This window comes from Dicentrarchus labrax, unplaced genomic scaffold, assembly GCF_905237075.1.
Source record: "Dicentrarchus labrax unplaced genomic scaffold, dlabrax2021, whole genome shotgun sequence".
NCBI lineage: Eukaryota > Metazoa > Chordata > Actinopteri > Moronidae > Dicentrarchus > Dicentrarchus labrax.
This window is the reverse complement of record NW_026136724.1, coordinates 2,946,767-2,961,073: the sequence shown is the minus strand read 5'-3', so window position 1 is coordinate 2,961,073 and position 14,307 is coordinate 2,946,767. Positions and strand designations below refer to the sequence as shown.

The 14,307-nt window shown below is 41.1% G+C and overlaps 1 protein-coding gene across 1 annotated transcript in view; it reads right to left on the bottom strand.

Annotated features, from left to right (window-relative positions):
- LOC127358539 (pleckstrin homology domain-containing family A member 5-like) overlaps positions 1-14,307 on the bottom strand; it is a 223,648-nt gene that overhangs the window by 107,630 nt on the left and 101,711 nt on the right.

Here is a 14,307-nt window from a genome sequence, read left to right as displayed (position 1 = left end):
CTCCACTTTGGATTCATTGCATTTATGTGTGTGTGTGTGTGTGTGTGTGTGTGTGTGTGTGTGTGTGTGTGTGTGTGTGTGTGTGTGTGTGTGTGTGTTTCCCAGAATGCCCCACACTCCCAGCCTCTGCTCTCCAGTAGCATCCTGGGAGGTTTGCGTCGGAGCCGAGGCAGCAGTATTTTTAAACCCGCCTGCTACCCAAAGAGGTAGGATCTGAGCCGCAGACTCATCTACACATGACACGTTAGAGTCCGCTGAGGAATTCCGAATGCCTCCCACCTCAACAAGTTCTACAAGCTGCAAATTAAGACGTTCATTTAAATGCAGTTTTGTAAAAAAAAAATTAAAACGCGTGCCATCACTATCAAGTGGAGAGAAGTCTTTAGTCTTACATGGCTGTTGAAAGCAAAGTGGTGCTGGCCACTCTAGCAATTTAGAACACTATGTAAATTGTTGTTTTTGCTACACACATTCCCTCAGAGACAAATTCACTGTGAATGCCTCTGGGCTTTTAATCACCAGGCCACCCAGCTGTTCCACTTTCACGGAACTGGAAAAATGATTTAAAACCAGTGTAGTGTTGCAATAGGCCTAATTTGTGTCAAAACCTTGCAAAAATTAAATTAACTACATCTTTTTGCTTTACAGATGCTGCTTTGATCATTTACATTGTGCATCTATTACTTTTGATATTTGAGAGGTTCTTGTATCTAACACTTTAACCAGCAATAGAAGATTTTACAGTGCTCATTACACAGCATGGTCCATGTGTACAGTAGAGATGATGTGTACGCACAAAAAGTATGCATAAGCCATTCCCACATTTACCATAAACAGGTATATATGGAAACCTGTGTGGAATGTGTGGTGTGCATCTCCCACATCCAGCTCTCACACAGTTCTCTGCAGTGTGATGTAGAGCAGTAGGGATGGAATCTAATAATACTCTTTTTCTGTAGTCTACAGTAGAAGGATCTATAGAATATGACATTACGGTGGAAAAACTAGGGCCTTTTGCTGCATGTTCCAAGTTGATCGGCCAGTGTTGGGCAGTAACTGATTGCTATTAATAATATTACTGTTATTATAATGTTTTAGTAATTAGTAATTATCCCCAGTAACTAGTAGTGCAACTAATACATTCAGTTTCTTTTTTGTCACCCCCTAACAATTTGAAATCCAACAATCCAATCACATCCTTGGACTTATTTTTGTATTCGTGGAGAAAAATTGGTTTGGAAGATGGAAACACTTACATTCAAGAAATATTCCATTACTGATTCCAACAAAATAGGGATTATTGCCATGATTGAGTAGTGTTCTTGTGTGTTTTAGTTTTTGAATATATTTGAGTATAAGATCAGTAATTGTGCATGAACTGGGCTGCTGTAGGACTTCCCACTTCAGTGTCTTTGTTATGCTCAGAATTGCAGTCAGCATCTGTGCTTATGTTCCTCCACTCATGTATTCAGGCTTTTCTTGTAATTTGTCATTAGTCTGTATGTGAAAGATCAAAACATCTTGAGTGTTGTGGAACTAATAGTATTTATTCAAGTAAGCTACTCTTTCGTTTATTAAAGATAACAAGCTGTTATATCAGTAGAAAAAAGAAAAAAGCATCCCTAGGCCTGCAAAATCCTTTCAAAGCCAAAGCAGCAAATCTGTTGAGCTTGTCGAGAGTTGACATTTTAGCAGTAAATTACATGGGGCTAAGACAGACCTGCAGACATGTAACTGCCAAAAAGGACAAAGTCAGTAACACTTTATTTGCATATAGTCCGTAGAGAGTTTTTAGTACTTGAAACATTTCAACAGCTTATTAGACGAGATTCAACAACGGATTTCTGATTACACCACTGTGGTAAAGGTTTTGTTAGACACAAAAAGCATCTTGGTTATGGTACGTTCATGAATTGTCACATATACATCTATAGACAAGGCCAAACAGTTGAAATGTTGGAAGTGGACTATACACAGAAAGTGTAACTAAGGTCTCTTACAGCAGCATCTCGGCACATCTGTTGTGTTCTACATCCTCAACATTAATGCTAGCTATTAATGTGCACGGATGATGTAGCCGACCAAGTGTGTGTGCGCTGTGGCTTGAATAAAAAGTAGAGCACTCTAACTGGTATTTGTGAAGCATTTCTACGTGCCTCCCGGGGATACTGGGCAGTCATTTCTGCATGAGTGAAGAGCTCAGTGCCGATGTGCTGCTCTCCACCACGGCCTCCTTATGTCAGAGCATCCATCGCTCTGCAAGGCCTTCCCTCGTCCCCGTCACATGACACACCCATTCGCAACGGGCACTCAGCTAACTGCCCTTTGAATGCGAACACAAAGACGCACACACAAGGACAGATAGGGACATAGGCACCACACCGTAGCACTGTAATGTAAAATGACACATGGTTAGATATGGCAGAATGGAGGGGCAGCCTGTGTCCTCCAGCCTGACATATCATCTCAGTGCTTCACCTACCTCTGAGCCACACACACACACAGGCGAAGATGGCACAAATCACCCACACATAAGGTCACAAACTCTGAGAAGCACGCACACACGCACACAAATGTCAAGACAAATGACAAAGCCCGTCTATCATTCTGCTGCCTTTTACAGCTGCTCTCTCATCCTCCAGGAAGATATAATGAAGGTTGAGGGTAGATCACTGGAACTTTCACTTCAGATGTGTGTGTTTACATGTTGCGGTCTGTTATCTACAAATGTGCATGTGCTTAGCAGCTAGTGACATAGCTGCTAATTTTAGCAGTGTTTAGACTGAAATTGACCTTCCAGGCAGACAGTGGTTTCAGTTCATATACTATGAGAAGCTTGCAGAGAGTTGAAACGCCCTTCAGAAAAGTGATCCATCAAAGTGAACAATCTGTCACCTTTTTTTTTAAAACCAAACTTATCATTGCAAGCAGTGTCAAGAATTGTCAATTACTGACTGGAAAATGCTTCTTTAGTGGTGCGTTCAGGATGCTCTGACATCTGAGATTGGACAAGTAAGGACGATCATAAAATGTCAGATAAGATATGTACGGGATAATAGCCACGTTTTTACATTCCACTGTCTGTTTCATGTTCTGCTGTTGATTCCTCCACATCAATAAAGTGTTGTTATCTTTCTCTGGGTACCCTGAGTACCTCTGTCCAACTATGACTTTACAAGTATGTTTCTGGGTTCTTTCCAACCTTTTAGCCTGGTCTACGGTATGGTTCAACGCTATTATTTCTGGGACATTATATCGTATAAGAATGGTGAACTGAAAGCAATGACTACCTGGAAAGAAGGGAAACAAAACCTACGGCATGCTCTGGAAAATGCTCAGCAGCGATGTAAAATATATGCATCTATGTATTAGTATTAGTATTAGTATGGATTACAAGATGTATGGTCTTCTATAAAATATTGAAGTCAACAAACAAAACTAAACTCACTTGAATAGGTGCAAAACATTTTGTACAGAACTGGAAGCCATGGAGCATATTTATTAAGCTGACAAGTGACAGACAGCAGCCTGGTCTTATTACTGTAATCTCCAACCATCAATTACTGCTAACCATCTGTTTAATGACAGCAGCTCCGAGCTCACATTAAAACGTTTATTAGCATATAATTTGGGGCAATGACCTGAAATTTGAGAGCTTATGGCAATAATGAAAACATCTTCCAAAAGTTTTCTGGAACAAACAGCTGACAGCAGTCATGCTGATGTGTTTCTACACAGTCAGAGCTGCAGCAGCTTTCTGGAGGCGTCAGCAGGAATCAGAATTGTCTTTCTTTAACTCACAAAAACTCTCATTCCCTCTGCCTCCCGCAATCTGCACATTATAGCCAGAAAGCCACTTTTTCTACTTTCCTTAGGTAACGCTAACAGCTAATTATGTAATCATATTGGCTGGACAGCTTCATTAAACCTCTGCCTAATTGAGGCAGTGAGTTGGTGGCTTAGGTTGCAGGGACAAAACTGGCTGGGGAGAGGAGAGAGGGATGAGATAATGAATGAGGGGAAGGGAATGGAAATGATTACCTCCAGTGTATGCGGTGAATGTGTGTGACCTCAATCACAAACTAAAGGAGAGATTAAGGTGCTGTGCTTCATGATGACGGTGGCGCTGCTAGCAGCAATTAGACTGATGAAAACAGTTTGTCTTCACATGTTTTGTTTGGGTTTCCTGGCAGGATTCAGCAGCATGTAACATGATAATTGCATGCACTGTGGCAACCACTTTCACATGCTTGAATGTGTGTGTATGTGTGATCCTCAGTCTGGGCCCTGGTGTTTAAACAAGGATTAACTAATCCACACAAATACGACGTTACCACCTAAAATAGTCCTGTTAATTCTTAAGCTAATTGAGTTTTTCTAATGCAGATTGATGATGAATTTGTTCATATTTGATGAAATTATATTGAATAAGCACAGCAACATAGCTTAGCATGCAGGCTTTGAGTTGGGGCCATTATGTTCTGTAAAAATTTAAACAGATTTGGGTTTCATTATTTTCAAATGTTATTCATTAAAGAGGAATAGCCACATTTACACATCAAAGAATGTGTTCAGGTGTTGGAGAGTACTACTGCATTTTTGAAAAAGGTTGTTTAAAGCAACATGATGTAACATTTCTACCTTAAAACAGCTTCAAAATTCATTTTGATGCTACACTGAGTTGTAACAGGGTGAATGGTGCCTCTGTTATTCAGACCCCCGGGGTTATGCTGCAGCACAGGAGCTTCGAGCATTGCATCAAATTGCATTCTGGGTAATGTAGACATCAGGTTTCGACAAGGAAGAAGAATATGTGGAATAAAAAGGACATTATCTCTGGTTCTGCTGCATTAATCAAACTTTGTGAGTCCCGCATTAGCTGTGTTTCCATCAACATATTTTTATGTGCATTTTACACATCGCATTAGTAAAGTTTGATGAAAAAATATAGCCTCAAATGGGGTTCAGGTTGGATCCAGTCAGGTCTGGTCTTTAAGATGTAGCTTTGGGTTTTAGTTTTAGACTCTGCAGAACTCAAAGGTGGCTACTGACTATGAGTTCATTTAAAGCGGAAGAACTTATCTTAATTTATAAATATTACATCATGCCTCGCAATCCTGCCAAAAGCTCTCATAACGCACATCAAAAGGCACTGTAAAATCAGAGATAGACAGTGTGACAATTTTCATTCAAAGTTCAAAAGTTCAGCGATCAAGCTAATTCAAAGAATAATTCTGATCCTATTTATTTATCCCATATGTTAGTCTGTCTCTCAGTTCCCTACCCTGTCTGTGGCTCTCAGCTCCAAGCCCACTGGTACCTACTGAAGATGTAAACCTTTAAAGACTCCTCATAAACATATACTGTAGTTTCTTCTTTAATAAAAAGGCTCAGACAATTCCTAAAGTTCGCCATTTGTTGGGGACTTTTTTCTGCAGCGGATTAATCCATCTCCAATCTCTACTGAGTATTTGAGAGCCAGATGCATTTACACCCCTTCAGCACGTGACTGAATGCATCTCAAACCTCCTTCAAAAGCGATTTGGAGAATCAGAAATCCATTTATCTCCAGCACTTCCTAATATCCGATAACTATCCAGGAAGCAAGTGTACATGGCAATAACATGACTGGTTATGCATTCTAGCTCAATCTCCTGCATGTGCATACTGTACGTCTGTGTGTGTGTGTGTGTGTGTGTGTGTGTGTGTGTGTGTGTGTGTGTGTGTGTGTGTGTGTGGGCATGGCTGTACGCTTGATCTGGAGCAATTCCGCTGAACCCTCTTCCTGGCTGAGCAGACGAGCAGGAGGAGAGGGGCGGAGAAGAACATATTTCACAGTGTCAACTGAAGGTGAGGCTGATGGAATTGGAGCGAGCCGAGCTGTGCGCTGTTGAAAACTGAACATGAGAGCGAGATTTAGAGTCAGGCAGAGAGGTACACATGATGTAGGAGGAAGCTCGGAGATCCCTCTCTGACACAGTGTCAGGAAGGTGATTCGGCGCTGTGAGCAGAATTTGCCAACAGCTCAGTGCAGGTGGTGGGAGGCAGACAGACAGGAAGACAGGAAGACAGATAGAGGAGTGGATTAGTGTTTGACTCACCTGCCCCTCAGCATTTAGACTTATTTAGTTTGTACAGCTCTCTCTATCTGTACAAAGATGACGTGGCATCACCCAAACCCTCTGCATCTCTCTCTCCTCCCTCCCTCCAGTCTGCCTCAGTCAGCCCCAGAATGGACCCTTTTCTCAGTCAAGATTTGACCAAAATGTTTTGAATGCTGCACAGAATCTCTGTGGTGTCTCCTAGCACCATCAGTGGTAAACAGTCTGCTCCACTATCTGGCTCCTTCTTATCATGCCTTCTATGTGAAATGTATTTGGTCAACAGAACAAATACATTTCAGTGTATTTCTAATATTTGTCTGACTCTATTAATGCCGATGGGATGAATGAAATATTAGAAACACCATCAGATATAAGAGCAGCCTCCTAAATGACCACGGAGTTGACTTTGAAAACTGACTTCTGCAACAACTTCTCAGTTGAATCAATGCTTATCTGAAACAGTTTAAGCAACACATGAATATGCTTAAAAAGGTAAGGTAAGATAGGGGGCGCCTGTGGCTCAGAGGAAGAGTGTGTCATCCACTAATCGGAAGGTTGTTGGATCGATCCCCAGCTCGTCCTGCCACGTGTCGAAGTATCCTTGAGCAAGATACTGAACCCCAAATTGCTCCCTATGCCGTGCATCAGTGTGTGAATAAGTATGAATGTGTTAATTTCTGTTCCATGGGCTTTGCCATCTGTGTGTGAAAGGGTGAATGTGGCCTGTAGTTTGAGTGGTCGACAGACTAGAAAATCGCTATACAGGTACAGGTCCGCAAGATATGTAGCTAGCTGAAGTCCTGAACTAGATTTCGTTGATAAATATAGTTTCTAATGCAGGGAATGTTCCTATATTATTTTCCAAAATGGGGTTTCTGTCCATAAATATTTACTGCTGTAGTGGGCAGTACCATTATAGCAAGTTGTCATATTAACACAGAAAAGACAATTTTTTAGTTAGCATTCCACAACTCTTTTCATCATGAGGCTTGTGGCCACAACTCACGGCATATGTTGCTGTATTGCTTGTATCATTGGTAAAATAAAACTGTTTTTAAATGTTATGAGCCAGTAGAACACCCAGGTGAGGAGGTGGGGAATTCATTTCTACAGCTCAGTTCAAAGATTCATTAGTTCTTTCTTAATTTAAGGGGTCCAATGCACTTCACAGTGAGTGAACACATCACTGTTCAAATGTGTTTCACTGCGTATAACATTAAGTGAACAAATCACCATTCCAAGGCACTTCAGTACCTATAACAGTACAGTAAGTGAATGCGTGAATGTGTTAAGCTTACATGTGTTAAAATGTTGCATTGTGACAACTACAGAACTTTTGTAGCACACTATATTCTAGCAGATATAATAGAGCCTGGGTTACATTAACAGCACATTGACAGTTGTGTGAAAGGTTCGTCAATAATATAGTCAATGTATATGATGGGGACACATAATGTTGCCTCTCATGCAGACTGCAGCTGAGATAATTGTACAGATGAACGTCAGAAATACAGAGGTGGGGAGTAACGTCCTTCCGACTGGAGCTCACTGGGCTTGATGAATGACATCATTATCTTGTGGGATGAAACACACACTGGCAGGGGGTCAGCTTGGAGCCATCTCTGGTTCATCAGGGCTTTATTCACCCAGAGGAAGCGGACTGCTCTTCTCCTGTTTTGCTTTGCATTTTCACACCACTGATCCTTCCGGCTGCAACCGCCATCTTAACCAGAATTACTGCTCAACTGAAGGATTCTTAAAATATGAAACATCCTGCCGGTGGCGTAGTAAAATCACCTCACTTGTTTCCAGTACAGGTTGTTCCAGAGGTTGTGTAGCTGTTTGAATGAATAGCGACGGCACCTTTGACCAAAAAAACAAAAAGATTATAGGTGCTTCACTATCGCAGATGTAACAGTCCACTGGACAGCAAAGCCCTCTGGGTAATTCTGTGAGAGTCTACATAGGCCCTGTAGTGTAATAAACTGCAGTTTTTTCCTCCAGTGTGTATCTGATACTGCCACTGTGTTTCTCAGAACAGTCAGAAGAGGTTTCAGCCAATTTTTAAAAGGCTGATAAGCATGTTTTTATATTGAAGCTGCTCTTAGGAAGATCCTTCAGTTTTCTCCTCCTGTAAAGTGTCCATATTGTTTCACTTAAGGCATACAAATGTTGTATCACTGAGTGTTCAGCTGTTCGTCACAACATTGTTGGCTGCTGTCTCTGCCAAAGACTCAAAAACAAATTTAATACACCAATAACACTTTGTTTTTTATGTCCCGCAGCCTGTTGCACTACCTGAACAGAAGTGTAAAGTCATACAGCAACAAACTCACCACTTTGTTCAGTTTCATTATTAACTAGTCAACCATATTTAAAACTGTAGCAGAGAGAGACAGGGGTGTTACTGACAACTACAAATTAAGCAACCAATGATGGCGGTTTTATTAAATAAGAGAAAGTAATGCTTTCACACCATCGACATATAGAAAGATGTATGACATGACAGCTCTCGAAAAGTGATGCCAAAACATCTAGATCGCCCCCTGGTGGCTGACTGCAGTAAAGGTCACAAATCCCACATGTTAAATACATTTTTCCCAAAGATGGTTTCTGACATTTTAGGTAGTTCTTATCACGTTGATGTTTGTTCAAGTGTTCATTTTCCTGATCAGTTTGGTTTTAATTAGTTATTTGAAGCTGCTTGCGATTGAGATGGCCAGGTTAAGGCGGGACTTCGATTCCCCGGCACCAACCCCAGTCACTACTGCACACTGAATACGGCCGTATGCGGGATATTTGGGCTACATTTCTGTACAGTGCCGACTCAAGCCAACTAGCTAATATGATGTAACACACATTTGCCAAAACATCGCCAAATCAATTTAAAGTGGCTATAATCAGTACTCTTATAACAATGTATGAAATGAGTAGGAATGGGGTGGTATATCATATTATTGCATATTTCGATAAAAACACTTTGATACATTTATTATGGTTGATTGCCATTATCAGGATAACTAAATGTGTGGTAATACAATGGATTCCAAACTAGATGATTAGACTGATTCAAGTATGTTTAAGTGACTAATGTTTAGTGATTTTAAGTACATTTGGTGATTATCAGGAATCACAATTATTTTGGTTCCTGTCTTTAGATTTATGGAGCTTTATAGTTCCAGCTTATTCTTTATGTGTATCCCAAAACTTTACTTTTGATTCACCCTCATAGCAGTAGTTATATGCATAGTTTTCGGCCAGAGCAGGCAGCTGTTTTCACAGAAAAAGTCAGACACTGTTAGCAACTACCTCGAGAACAAATTGGAACACTTAACAGCTAAAGAGCCAGCTATTTCCCTCAGGAGTTAGAGACCAAAACAAAGCAAAACAGCGAGTAAATACTGGACTTTAATCAGGTGGACAGAAAAATGTCTGTTCCCGAGTACCTGCTGGATGTGTAAATAAGTGCACCGTATCATCTTAAAAGATATGTCAATGTTGTGTTCACAGCCTAGTCATGAATTAATACAACACCAACCAAAGTCTGGAAAAAGTGCTTAATATAAAGGAGTCTGCCAAAGTCAGCACAAACAGTCAAAACAGCGACAATTCCCATCTCATGTGAATGCAGCATAACACCACTTCTGTCTATTTAAAAGAACTGTACAGCATATTACCAGTGTGCATCTTCCCTCATCATACACATAAAGGGATACAGTCAGTCACAACCAATGTGATCCTGCTGTAAATATCAAATAAACTGATGATAGTACGATAAGTAGAATGATAATATTTAGTGATAGTTGTACATAATGGATGCTACCATTGTTACACATTACACAAGCCTATATGGGTACATTTAATTCTATTCATGTAGAATTCAATTGACTGATTCCCAAATAAAGACAAAATACATCAACTAAACCAAATAAATTATACAATAATACTTCTTTTGAGGGTATTAAATCAATTGGGACATTATTGGACACATTATTCCAACGCTGAAGGTCCTTTCAGTTCCAAAGTGAACGTGTGTCAATCTGAAAAAAGCTTTCTAGTTTCCTGTTCCAGCGTGCCTCAGGTTGGGCAAAGCCTCGACAGTAGTTGTGTGCATAGTGTCGGAGGTATAACCACATAAGCTACATGCTGCACATCAAAACACGACCAAAACAATAACTATCAGAATCTGAATCAGATCACGAAAGCTTGACAGAGCAGATACAGATGTCTCCGGTATCACACAGCGCACTGTGTGCTGCAGAGGAAAGCAGCTGTTGTACTGGATGAATATCAAGCAGGAACTAAACATTAAGTCAGGACGCGTGCAGAGCTTACCATGACCACGGGGTGTGCTGGGAACACCGGACAGAGGAGAGAGAGAGAGATGTTTACACCTGCTGCAGCTGTCTGACTCTACTGCTCTCCGGTTGAGTTTCACTGCTATTGGTCTGCTCTCTGCTTGTAGCTCTGTCCCTCCTTCTGCCACAAATATACTCACACACACTCACTTGACATTGAAAGCAGCAGCAGAGCATTGCCAAACTGGGTCAGTTTGTAGCCGGATTCAGGAAGAGGCTGAGGAACTCGGCAACTGATGACACTTTGAAAAGAATGCACCCATGAGGCCTGCTGCTGCTCCAGGCGTCACTGAGGCTGCTTCTCGCCTGCTGTTTGACTGCACATGCTTGTGGTGTTCTGGCAGCATGGTGACTGAATGCAGCACAGGGAGTTTTTATATAGAACTACACACGAGCGTTGTTTATTTTGGTTTGTTTTTAAGAGAAATGAACCCTAAAAATATAGATAATTTTTACATTCTTTGTTACACATGAACTATGGAGGGAAATACAAGCACTGACCTGTTGCACTGGGGAAAGGAAGACAATACAATGCAATCTGGAGAATGAACGGAGCGTTACCTGTTTTCACTGATGCTAAATTGGCCTCTGGCTTTGAGGTCAATAATTGGTAAAAATTACAGTGCAACTTCAATGCTTTTCCATGATTTCAGTGATGGATTCTAAATATTTGAAATGAAGCATTTAAGTGTTTCTTCATAAGAACTGTGAAAAAACTTGTACTTAAAAATTTCAAAGGGGGTACATTAATGAAACATTTTTAAAACCACAGCCTTAGAGGGCACTTCATCACATCTTGGAAGGGAACCCTAAAGGAAGTTTATCTTGTTCTCTCCACTAGTAGGGCATCCTAGAGGCTCTTTATTTTGTTTTTTTCCATTGGAAGGGCACCTTGGAGGGCACCTGTATATTGTTTTCTCCACTAGAAGGGTGACCTTGAGTCAGTGTTGATGTAGGCACTGCCGGCACAGCTCAGTGAGCAGGAGAACTCAGTATGTTACTTCAATTGACCACATTTACCATCGGCGCTGATTGGACATCCACATAAAATACAGCAAATTTTCCCTTTAAGTTACTCTTTAAAAGAAGTCAGACTATGACAGACTCTAGGTTGATGCCTGTACAGTAAACTAATGAATATACAGCAAATGGGAACTTCAACGGACTACTTTGAGTGTGCACCACTTTTATATGGAAATGACTGATAGGACAGTTGATGTAGAACTGCACATATTTCTAAATGGAATGTGTGTGGAGATAGTGTGTGGATAGGGAGGAGAAGAAGAGCAGCTATGGTATCTGTATCTGTAGAGAAAGAGAGATAGAAGGAGGGAGAGGGCACTGCACTGTGCTGCCACAAGCACTCACACTTCAGGCTGCTGTTGTCATGGTTACCCATCTCCACACATACTATATCTGTACACACACATACATACATGCTGCAAGCGCACATGGACACGGACACACACACACACACACGGACACACACGGACACACACACACACACACACACACACACACACACACACAGTTTGCATACCAAACAGAGAGAGGAAGCAGTAAAGAGAAAACAAGATAGAGAGATAGATAAATTAAAAAAAAAAAAGAGTGTGGTGTGCGCACTGCCAGGGCAAATCCACCCGCTCATCCATCTCCTCTTTCACCCATCAAGCCGTCCTCCCATCAGCCCCATCAAATCTGAGACAATCCAAAAACATCAGGACACATATACACTCACACTCACACACACACACACACACACACACACACACACACACACACACACACACACACACACACACACACAATCTATCCAAGAAAGTGTACACAGATCTCGTTTATTTAAATAAGTGATGGGGAACCTTGAGATGTGACAGAAGAGATGCAGCGTGACATTCAGGAGGCTTAGACCAACAGACAGAGATGGATTATGTCACAGAGAAAGAGGGGGAGGTGGTGGTGGGTGGGGGCAGCTCTAGTTCATGACTAATGCAATAAATAAACTGGGAAGAATATCCCTTTAGTTACAGATGGAGGCCACAAGCTTCAAACACACACACACACACACACACACACACACACACACACACACACACACACACACACACACACACACACACACACACACACACACACACACACACGACCAAAATAAAAGCAGCAGCTCTACCACAAACAAAACCACTATTTCTCCCCCCAGCATGCACCAGGGCTGAGCACCTGGGCAGAAACCCATTATAATAAAAAAAACAAGCAGGAAAATACATCAAAACCAAATATCTTACCTGGTGAGGAGGTGTGACAGAGTTGTAGAGATGGACATGGAAAGAGAAGACAGAAAGAGAATCTGTTAGCGGACATGTTGAGCATACTGAGGCATACTGGACAGAACAGGTCAATATGACAGAATGAACTCAGACACAAAAGACTCGTTTTCACAGCGATTACCTGTTCAACCACACTGGACCAACAGCGTGTCGACCCCACACAAGAGTACTCTGTGAATCAATGCAGCAGAGATACTGTCTGTTTTATTTCATGCATTCTTCAAAACCTGGCAGCTACATTACCCACAATGCAACTGGATTCACTCGACTGTACAGATTCTGGTGTGTTAGTATCAGCTAATGTAGCCTGTAGCAGAGATGTCATTAGAGGTTTGGTAAGTTCACGTCTTTCTAACTCCACACCCTCTCTTTCATTTTCAAACTTGTAGTTTTGAGACCCAGCTGATGCTGACTCAAGTGACATCACTTGAGGATATTTATCAGACACAAAAGGCTCTATACAATGTATGTGCAGGTGTGGAAAATCAGCTGTTCAGTGGTGTATACTAGGTGGCAGTAACGCACCTTAACGCTGGTTGCCAGTGATGGAACATGCAGATGAATATAAGTCAAACTCAATATGTGACACTGCCATTTGCAATGTGAACAATTGTTATAACTTTAAATGAACTTAGGTGAAAATTAAATGTGACATTGTGTGTTTTATGGGTTAATTCCACCTGAAGAGGACTCAAGACACATAACGCTCCCGCATCCATATGCTTCATATACGTTTACAATCTATCTACTGTATAATTGTTTCATCCTGATTGTCCATACTGTCATTTTACTATGTCTGTACACACAACATCTATTATCTCCTCTGTTGCTTTTCCTGAGGGTTCCATTTTAATTTGGGGAGTTTCCCTTATCCAAATCCAGAGTCTATACAGATAGAGGGTGTTGTATGATGTATAGATTGTAAAGATTTCTGATATTGGGCTATATAAATGAAATTGACTTAACTTAATAACATTGGCTCTAGCTAGAAAATATAATGTCAATCTTCACCTCTAGTGAAATAATGAATGTAGGGATGCATTGGGGCAGTTTGGCTATTTTAAGATCCAAGTCACATGTTCAGTCTGGCAGACAAGTCACAGTCATTATAAGCAAAGTCCTAGTTTTTCCAGTTCTTTCAATGCCAACCATATCTGAGCATTTTACTTTCAGAGCTTGTTCTATACTCAATTGTGAGGTGTAGATCAATACAATAGGTGACTAAAATAGCAGTAACACCTGATTATGTAATGTATCTAACATAAAAAAACTAATTAACAGCTCTTCAACACAGTCTGAAGAGGAACAGAGGGTAACTGAAGGTAGGGTTTATTGCAGGGAATCTTACACAAGTGTTTCTGTTATTGTGTCCTGTGTCTTTAACAAGATCGGATCATAAACTAAGCTCAACACTACCCCCCCGACATACAGCCACGCAACTGCAGCCTGACATCTCAGTTATTCTCCCACTCTCACTGCCCTGCACAGCTTCAACTCAACCACATTATTTAAAAGCAA